Below are 9,627 nucleotides of genomic sequence, written 5' to 3'. Positions count from 1 at the left end.
TGGGAGTCACCAGTACATTTCATATTGTTCCCTGAATAATCCAAATGTAGCAGTAAGCCCCTTTTGACCACATCTCAATCCAAGTGGTCAGATTCTGCTTAATCATTAGTGCCATTATCTTAGCATTCAGTCTTTTCATGCGTTACCTTAGCTAATAGTTTTTGAAAATCCTTATAAGCTACATCCACTGTACTTCCTGTATCTATCCTGTGTGTTATTTTGTGAGGTTAGCCAACCACAACTTGCCCATTAGAAACCTTTGTTGACTGGCCCTAACTAACTTCATGTGCTTAGGAATTTTATCCCATAATACAGGCTCTAGGGATCAATAGACATCCCAAGCATGTCGTTTCTAAATAGTTTTGAATTGGTATTGATCCTTCCTGAAATGTCAAGTGCAAATAGTGCTCACCTCTCTGGTTTAGGCTAATTATGAATAATAATCACAGCATCAGGCATCAATTCATCAGGAACTTGTGAGATTCCAGTGGTGGAGTTTTTATTAGCGTTTTGTTAAAATGGTTGAAAACATGTCTTTCTCTTATGTTACTGAAAGATGGAAATGTGCGTTGACTGGATCCATGCCGGTTGGTGAAGTTAAAACTAAGACACAGCTGCTTTCTTTGCTGAAGAGAGTTTATTAACTTAGTTCATAGTCAACACTATTCTCACCCCCCATTGTCCCAGCTATCCCTTTTTATGCTCTTTTGAGTAAAACAATTAAAACAAATGAACAAATCAAGGACAAATTAAAAAGGCAGTCCCTTAAAGGGATACTGCAATGAATAAAAAGCAAAATCTCAAAGGAAACTTACATAATTCAAATTAAAATGTGATTAAGGGGGTCACTAAAGCACCCCAGCCCCTGCAGTGCCCACTGGGCATATCCCGATTGTACAAATACCTATCACCTGTTTAACAATGTAATTGCCATTAAACCTTTACAATGTAATTAATAAGGGATTGACAATATGGACATCTATGCGTCCACAAAACCAAGATTCAATTATCACAGCAGAGCTTGAATGTAAAGATCCCGTAAAAACCCCACCAGAACATTCCATGTAGCAGTATGCTAAATTATCTAAATATAGATGGATCGAAATGATGTATGTTATTAAAAGGTCTTTTCTGTGTTGAATCATTGCTTTGTGGCTGATATGGGCAAAGCAAGCGTCATCATTTACTCCTCTAAGAAATGATCATCGTTATGGGGTGATAGGTTGTCACCACAACAGCTGGTCCAGGATCTATGGGCAGAAGTTTTTGCTCGGCGGGCGGGCTCGACCCCCTCGAGCATGAAATGATGCGCATTGGCGTTGGCCGAGCGTGCTGACGTCAACGCGCAGTCGCGCAATAGTTTGGTTGGCAGGCACGCTGCCGACACCAGCGCGCGCCCGCAGACAATTAAAAGGCCTGTTAAGGCCATTAAGTTATCATTTAACGTTAAGTTTTTCGCTGCCCATCCAGCCATTAGGTTGCCGGGCAGATGGGAAAGCCAAGCGGCCTTTGCACTTTTTTGGAAACCCCGCCCACGGGCGGAATGAGATTTCCAAAAGCAAATAAAAATAAAATAAAAATTTTTAAATTTTTCATTAATATCATGTCCCTGCTCATGTGACAGAATCACACGAGGGGACATGTTTTATTACATTTTTAATTTTTTTTTCATATCTCTTCGTCTCCCTGAGGCACAGAAATGACGCAGCGCTCACTTGTGCGCCCGCCCGAAGTTCGCACTCGGCCGGCTGGCACTTCCCTCCCCACCCCCACCCCCGCCCGCACAGGCAGCCCTCAGCGCCACCGCTCACGTTTCAGGCTGGCCGGGCCTTAATTGACCCAGGCTGGCCAGGCCTTAATTGACCCGCCGGTGTGAAATCGCGGTGCGGAGCCAATCATGGGTGGCTTCCCGCCTGCCCCCGCCGAGCCTGCCCGCCCGCCAAGGGCAAAGTTCTGCCCTGTAAAACTCTTCGGTATGTGGATGTCTGTTGCCAAGTTTTTAAACAAAAGAAAAACTGTTGTTTTCCCAATAGTTCAACTGTTGTAATTTAACTGTTTATGTCATGCACGCACTTAGACAGTGGCATCTTACTGGTGTGCACAACGGCCAGGATTTTGCAGTGATTCTGAAGGTGAAACTGTCCTGTCAACATTTGCTGTCCTAACTCTGCTGAAACTGACAGCAGTTTCTGGAGTCTGCACGTGTGCAGTTAAACACAGAAGTACAGAAGTTGCTGTCAGTTTCAGAGCCGTAATGGCAGTGAACTCAGATCGTAATCAGCTACAAATCAAGGTACAGATCAGAACGCTGCAACATCATGGTTAAATGCTCCCAAAAAGGTCATGTCTTGTTAATAAAGTGTAACTGGGTTTTTAACAACAAAATAAGTCATGGCTACAACTGAACAACCTTTCTGGCCCTGGAAAATTAATTTTACATTTTGTAATGTTAATTTTTTCCATTGTGATAATTTGAAGATTTTAAATTATTTTAAAGTTTTTATTTATGATATTTCAGCTTCTAACGTGCATCTCTCAATCATTTATTTTGCTCCCTATCCTTCACTGTTTTTAAATAAATTTCACAATCCGTGAATTTTACTTCCAGGAGATCCCTGCTGGCCAAGTACAGAGGGTACAGAAGAGATTTATGAGGATGTTGCCAGGAATAGATAATTTTAGCGATGAGGAATGATTGGATAGGCTGGGATTGTTTTCTTTGTCCAGAGGAGACTAAGGGGAGATTTAAGTGAGGTGTGTAAAATTATGAGGGGCTTAGAGAGGGTGGATTGGAAGGACCAATTTCCCTTAGCAAAGAGGCCAATAACCAGGGGCATGGGTTCAAAGTAATTGATGGAAGGAGCAGAAGGGAATTGAGGAGTCTTTATTTTTTATCCAAGGCTCTGGAAATCACTGGCTGAAAGGTGGGTAGAGGCAGAAACCTTAAATCATTTAAAAAGTACTTGGATATGTAATTAAGGTGGAATAGCTCACAAGGCTACAGATCAAGAGCTGGAAAGTGGAATTAGGCTGGATAGCTCTTTTCAGCTGGCATAGGCACAATGGGCTGAATGATCTCCTTTAGTATTGTAAATTTCTATGATTCTCAGTCTGACTAAAATCTCACGGAGTCAGTCACTGCTGGATCACAACTCCTTGAACACTGGGGTGAGAGGTTGAATTAACCCGCTGTGCTGAGTCTATGTAGAAATTGTTTTCTTACCCTGCCCATCAATATGAATCTTCCTCTTGCTGAGAGGCCACAATGGAATATGTGACATTACTTCTCCACATTCAATTAAAGGTAATGGAGGAATCAAATTTCACACCCTGACTCCAAACTTCAACACTACTTCTTGAGTTCTCATTGGATTCTTTGATGTTCATTTCTCATGCGACTTTATGTTATGTTATGACTATTATGACTACAAATGACTAGTATCTTCATACCAAAAAATGTTCGAGGTGATGCCTGAAGTGCAGATTACTTGGTAGTTAGGGGGAGTAAGTTAAATGTATTTTTTAAGTTGGTTTAAGGGGAACTGGGAATGACTTTAAAGCTGAACTCTGGTTAACAGCAGGCTGGTCTACCAAGCATCACTCATTGGAGTTCAGGTTCACTCACTTCAGGCTGGACTGAGATCAGGTGCTCGGTGTGTCGGGATCTGGCGCATGAGCTCACTTTACACGTAATATCATATGGGCAGCACTGGTACACTAACATTCTCCATTGCTTCACCATCTTTGACCAAATCTAAAGACTGGAAGTAACACTGATGTCCAGCAATACATGTGGGTAGCCATGGTGATGGAATATCAAACAAACACAAAATATCAAACTCTGGGGAACAAGTAATAATTTAAATTATTTCATATTGTATTGAGAGAGTTTTGCTACAATAATGATGTAGGTGTTCGTAAACATCAAAAATACATGGAATTAGAATTTTAGCTGAACAGAAACAGAAACTGCCCAGTAGATCTATGTGAGCGTTTGTGCTCCACACGAGCCGCCCCTTGCCTTATTTCAGCTCATCCTATCAACATATCCTTTGACTCCTTTCTCCCTCAGGTCCCCTACCTGTCTTCCCTTAAATTTATCCATGCTATTTGCCTCAAATACTCCATGTGGTAACATGTTCTACATTCTCACCACTCTCTAAGCAAAAATACTTTAACAGGTGACTGCAGATCCTTCAAGCAGCACTTTATTTTCATTTGGCAACTGTAAGCATGTTCCAGTGTCTCTGAAACTAAAGTAGATGGATGAGCTGCATTTAATTACGTTGACAGTAATCTCTCAATTACTCTAGATTCCTCTATTTTGAGCAAGCTACGATATTGCTTCATAAGTCTAGGGGATGTTTTGTTCAATGTTTTCATATTAGTTTTTATTTTTCTAATCAGATTTGCATGTATTTTTGTATTTTTGACTTGCAGTGCAACAGCTGCTGTTTTTCTCTCTCTCTCACTGTCTCTCTGAGTAGTTACATTTTGTGTGAGAAGGTTAGGAAATGTGGGTCAAGCCCTGGGTGTCGATAAATAACAAAAACACAACTAAAAGAAAATAGATGACACATTTAGGCAACATAAAATATTGATTGTCTTTGAATCAGCCATGCAAACGTAATACCACTGGAATATATGTGTACAACATTTTAAATTGGTTTTGTAGTCTTGGAGATTCAATAAATCACTGTACAAACTACATAAATTGTTGTTGTGCTAGATACAGTTATAGATCAGGTTATTTACACAGCCAGAGCAGCAACACTTCTTGTTATCTTTGTAGTTACAGGACAGTGTGGAGAGAATGAGACAACACAACACCAGGTCCTCAGCTAACAAAATGCATTTTTTTGTTTCATTCAAATATATCTTGCATTTTATTTTACCATTAAGTACTGTGGAGTGACATAATTATCTGAAAGCTGGACTCTCTTAATCTACTCCTGGAGAAAAATCAGTGTTATATTTTAGAAAACCAGTTAGTGAAGGATATAACTGGAGCTGATCTTCACACACTTTTATAAGTATTCATTTACATAGTTACAGATTACAAGCAGGCACCACCTAATCCAACAACTCCAGCTTCACCCTGTTTCACTCAATAGGGGCACAAGTGAGCCCCCAGTTAATGCCCACCATCTGTTGGCAATTAAATAAAATTAAAATGCAATTAACAAATTCCCTTCTCCATAAATAAAAATAAGAGTTTATATGTACGAACAAAATTTCAGAATAAATTAAATGAAAGATCTCCTTATTCTGAATGAAGCATTACATTGTGAGACTCCCATCCTCCAGGAGTCCGAATAATTTATTTATTTTAGAAAATGAAATGCATGGACAATCAGATGATTGATGACTCGCATCCACCCATTTAATTTTAGAGATTTCCTTTCTCTCCAGCATTTGTTTCAAACCAGCGAGGTCAATCCGTAACCTTTCGTGCACACTCTCTCTCAAATGAACGATCATCTACATAACTTTCAATGGGTATACTGTCTTCAATACACCCGCAGAGCTAAGAGGATGTTTCCCCCCGTAGGGGAATCTCAAACTAGGAGTTTTCGTTTCAAAAAAAGGGCTCTCCCATTTAAGATGGAAATGAGGAGGAATTTCTTCTCTCAGAAGGCCATTCGTGTTTGGAATTCCCTCCTCCACTGAGCAATGGAGGCTGGGTCATTGAATATATTCAAGGCTGAGTTAGACAAATTTTTTAATGACAAGGGAGTCAAGGGTTATGGCAGCAGCAGTAAACTAGAGTTAAGGCCACATCTGATAAGCCACTGGCAGAGCAGGCTCAAGGGACCAAATGCTTCTATTTCTTATGTTTCTTATGTCCTTATTACACAGAAGATTCTGTATAAAATACCCACAGCCCCCACAAGATCCAGTGTTTCAGCAGTCAAAGTACTTGGAACAACCCTTTTTATTATCTTAGCTTTTCAAGCTAAGGGACAACCGACTGAATTTTCCCGGCCCCATAGAGATGGGGTGGAAGGTGGGAGCTGTGTAAGGATGGGTCGCTGGCACAATCCTGTCTTCAGGTGACTTTCCCACAGGCAGGCTGGGAACTGGGTTGATCTGCCTACTCCATGGAGGCAAGCAGCTGATTAGTGCAATTAAGGCCTCATCTAGGGGGCATTTTGTGCAGGTGATGGTATTTTACCAATGCAGACTGGGCCCCCACATGTGCAGAGGCTGCTGACTCAATCAAGGTGGCCTTCCAGCAGCAGGCCAAGAGCCAGAGGCTCCATGCCCTAATGACGGAGCCACAGGGATGCAAGGCCACAGCCCTATCTGTTAATAGGCATGCAGAGGGGAGCCCCCTTCCATCCCAATGGCCCTTTTGGCTTCTGGCCTCTTTAACTGATCATGTCTATGCAGACAGACAAGGCCACCTCCATGCCCAGGTACCCATCTCTCCCCTTGGGGCTGCCAGCCTGGGCCTTCAGCTTTGGGATCCCTCCACTGTCCTTAATCGAACAGGTGGAGGCCTCCTAGAAGGTTGTGCCAGTGGGTATGCTGGCACCATGGGTGGGCTTGTGACTCTCATATGAGGTTGATGTTGTGGTCCCAAGCCTGCCAGAAAATCCAGCCCAGCATTTTCCATTTTCACTGTCTAGTGAACCCATCAGGAAGATTAGCATGTGAAACATTGCTGAAAAATGACTAGTTTCATGTCCTTTGCATCACCTAACAATGCAATCTTGAGTATGCATTTCTTCAGGTTTCATTTTATTAGGTCTTTTGTTGCTCTTTAAAGATTTCTCAACTTTAGGGCGTTTCATTGTAGTACCTGACTCCAACATAGCAAAAGTAGCATCTGGCTTAGTCTGAGTGCCCAACTTGTGACCCAAGATTCACAATTGCTCTATATATAAGAAATACAAAATTCTGGAAATCCTCAGCAGGCCAGGCAGCATATGTGAAGGGAGAAACAGTGTTAACATTTCATTTCAATGACTTAAGGTTTGCTCAAGGACCCTGTTATGATATGGCAGGTGGTATTCACCAGGCTGACCAAATCCACAAGGGAAACTTGGCCATGCTATCACAACGATTTTGCAATTTGTATTTATTACGAGAAGTTTGTGCACTGAAGCCAGAAGTAATGAGTCCACTGCCACTTTTAGAGATTTTAAAGATTAAATCAAGACATTACTAACAAAAGAAGAAAAAGCTTAAACACACACAAGATTACAGTTACACAGTTATAACAGTTCCCAAAATGTCTACTCAACCAGATTCCCAACTACACATCCCCTTTATGGCAACAGTCCAAATAGATTCCAACTTTATAAAGTCTTCCAACAATATTACCAAAAGCATCCATTGGACTATGGAATTCCAAATGCTTTTAACACAACTTTGGTTACTGGAACAGCAACTTCTTCAGGGCAGCTAAAGGCTTTACCCAAAGTCTGTCTCACACAGTCAACTTTCAAGATCTCACAGAGTCACTCCCCACACAACCTTCCATCCTTCTTTAAATATATTTCTCCCTTTTTGATCTGTAAATCCCATTGTTTCAACTTGTCTTTACAAGTTACTTTTCCCAGAATATAAAAATCTTCCATGTTATCAATATGGCCAGCACTTTTGGAAAAAAATCAACATAATAAACTTGCCTTACTTATCCTGTCAGTTGTAAACATTTTCCATGTCCCTTTGAAAATCAAACACTTGTACACTTATCTAAAAATACGAATTCCATTCACACTGTGCCTGCTGACCTCACTGTAGCTTTACTCATCTCCATTTCAAATGCCTGTTTTACACCTAACTCCTTTGATAATTTAAACCTTGCAGTCTAATCATCTCTAGTTTAATTAAATTAGCCACACACACAGAACCATGCACATACAAACCTAAGCCTGCTTTAAAGTACTCTGCAGTAATATTAGGAAAAACATGATAGTTCCTTGACAGACCCCCATGTCTTTCCTAAAGTGTAGTGACCATACCTGGATGCAATACGACAATTGTGGCCTAGCCAGAGCTTTACAAAGGTTCAGGATAACTTCCCTTCTTATGTGCTCAATATTTCTATTTATAAAGCCTAAGATCCAAGATGCTTTGCAAATCACTCTCTCAATGCCACATTCAAAGATCTATGCCCAGCAACCCCCAAGGTCCCTCTGTCTCTGCATGCTCTAGAACTGTGTCTCTAAGTCGATATTGTCTCTTCCTATACCTTCTTCCAAAATGTATTACCTCACAATTCTCTGTATTAAATTCATTCTCCTACTTGTCTGCCCAAACATGTGTAGCCTTTGGCTATTGGGCAAGTGTGCAAGAAGTCCAGGAAATGATCGCATGAACTGTAAAGAGGATGTGTCACCTTAAAGGGACTGTGTTGACTTTGCAACCTGAGTCCAGTTCATATGCATTAGTCAAATATCATTTATCAGATGATTAGAGATTGGAAAGTTACTCTTTTGCACCTGGAGTTGTTGAGTTCCAGCTTGCTTTCCAGGAGAGAAATTGTCTGTCACTGTAGTAACTTTGTGCTTAGCTTCCAGATTTCCTCAACAGTATCTGCAATAAACAGGGAACTAGCTTTCAGGGTGAAATATCATTGCGGGATGTAGATCACAGGATCTTTTTTACAAACCAGTTGAAAGGTGCCCAACATGACTGCAGGTGGCAAGAAGTGTATGAATGTTAATAGCACAATGTACAGCATTTGTCTGCTGGGACTGATGTAAGTTCAATAACATAGTGTGAACTGTGGCTCAGAGGTGGAACTTTTGAAATATGAAGGTTGTGGGTTCAGGAACCACTCCAGAAAGCCAGGCACAAAATCAAGGTTGACGTTTCAGTGTTCTACTGAGGGAGTGCTGCACTGTCTGTGATTCCATCTTTTGGTTAAAATGAAACCCTCTACCTTCACATGAAAGATCCCATGGCACTATTTTGAAGATGAGCAGAGGAGTTATCCCTGGTGTCCTGGTCAAAATGTATCCCTCCACCAACGCCATTAAACCAGATTATCTGGCTGTGATTACATTGCTGTTTGTGGGACTCACTGTGGGTAAATTGGCTGCTGTGTTTCCTACATTGCAACAGTGATAACTTCATTAGCTATAAAGTGCTTTGGGACGTCCTGGGGTTGTGAAAAGTGCTCTATAAATATGATTCTTTCTTTCTTATGAGGAGAAACAAGGTAGGTACATGCTAGAACACCTCTCAGCACCTGATTGCAAAGGTTAGTTGCATCAACTAGGTTTTTGCAACATTTCCATTTGCTATTCCCCTCAGCAGACACTCCTCTTCCTTTATCAAACGATGTCCTGTTGGCCTTCTTCCCATCAGATGTCCTACATGCACTATATGCCTGACCTCATAATGCTGCTGGAGTTCACCACCACATATTATGTGGTAGCACTGCATGGCTATTTAGTAACATGATTGAAGAAAGACTATTCTTTGAAAGGTAAAGGCTGCAAACAATTGGAGGAAGAGAAATGCAATCGAGAGGGGAACCAGCAACGAAAAGTTTCAAAGACGGGTTGGAAAAGCATAATTAACGTGTTGGCCATTGAGTTCTAGTTGCCCCTGCAATGATGTGGCAGAGATGTTATACAGGGAACCTGTCAGCAATCGGGCTGGTAGTGG

Source organism: Cetorhinus maximus, chromosome 10 (genome assembly GCF_964194155.1).
Source record: "Cetorhinus maximus chromosome 10, sCetMax3.hap1.1, whole genome shotgun sequence".
In the NCBI taxonomy this organism is placed as follows: Eukaryota; Metazoa; Chordata; class Chondrichthyes; order Lamniformes; family Cetorhinidae; genus Cetorhinus; species Cetorhinus maximus.
The sequence above is the reverse complement of the archived record's forward strand: the minus strand, read 5'-3'. Positions refer to the sequence as shown.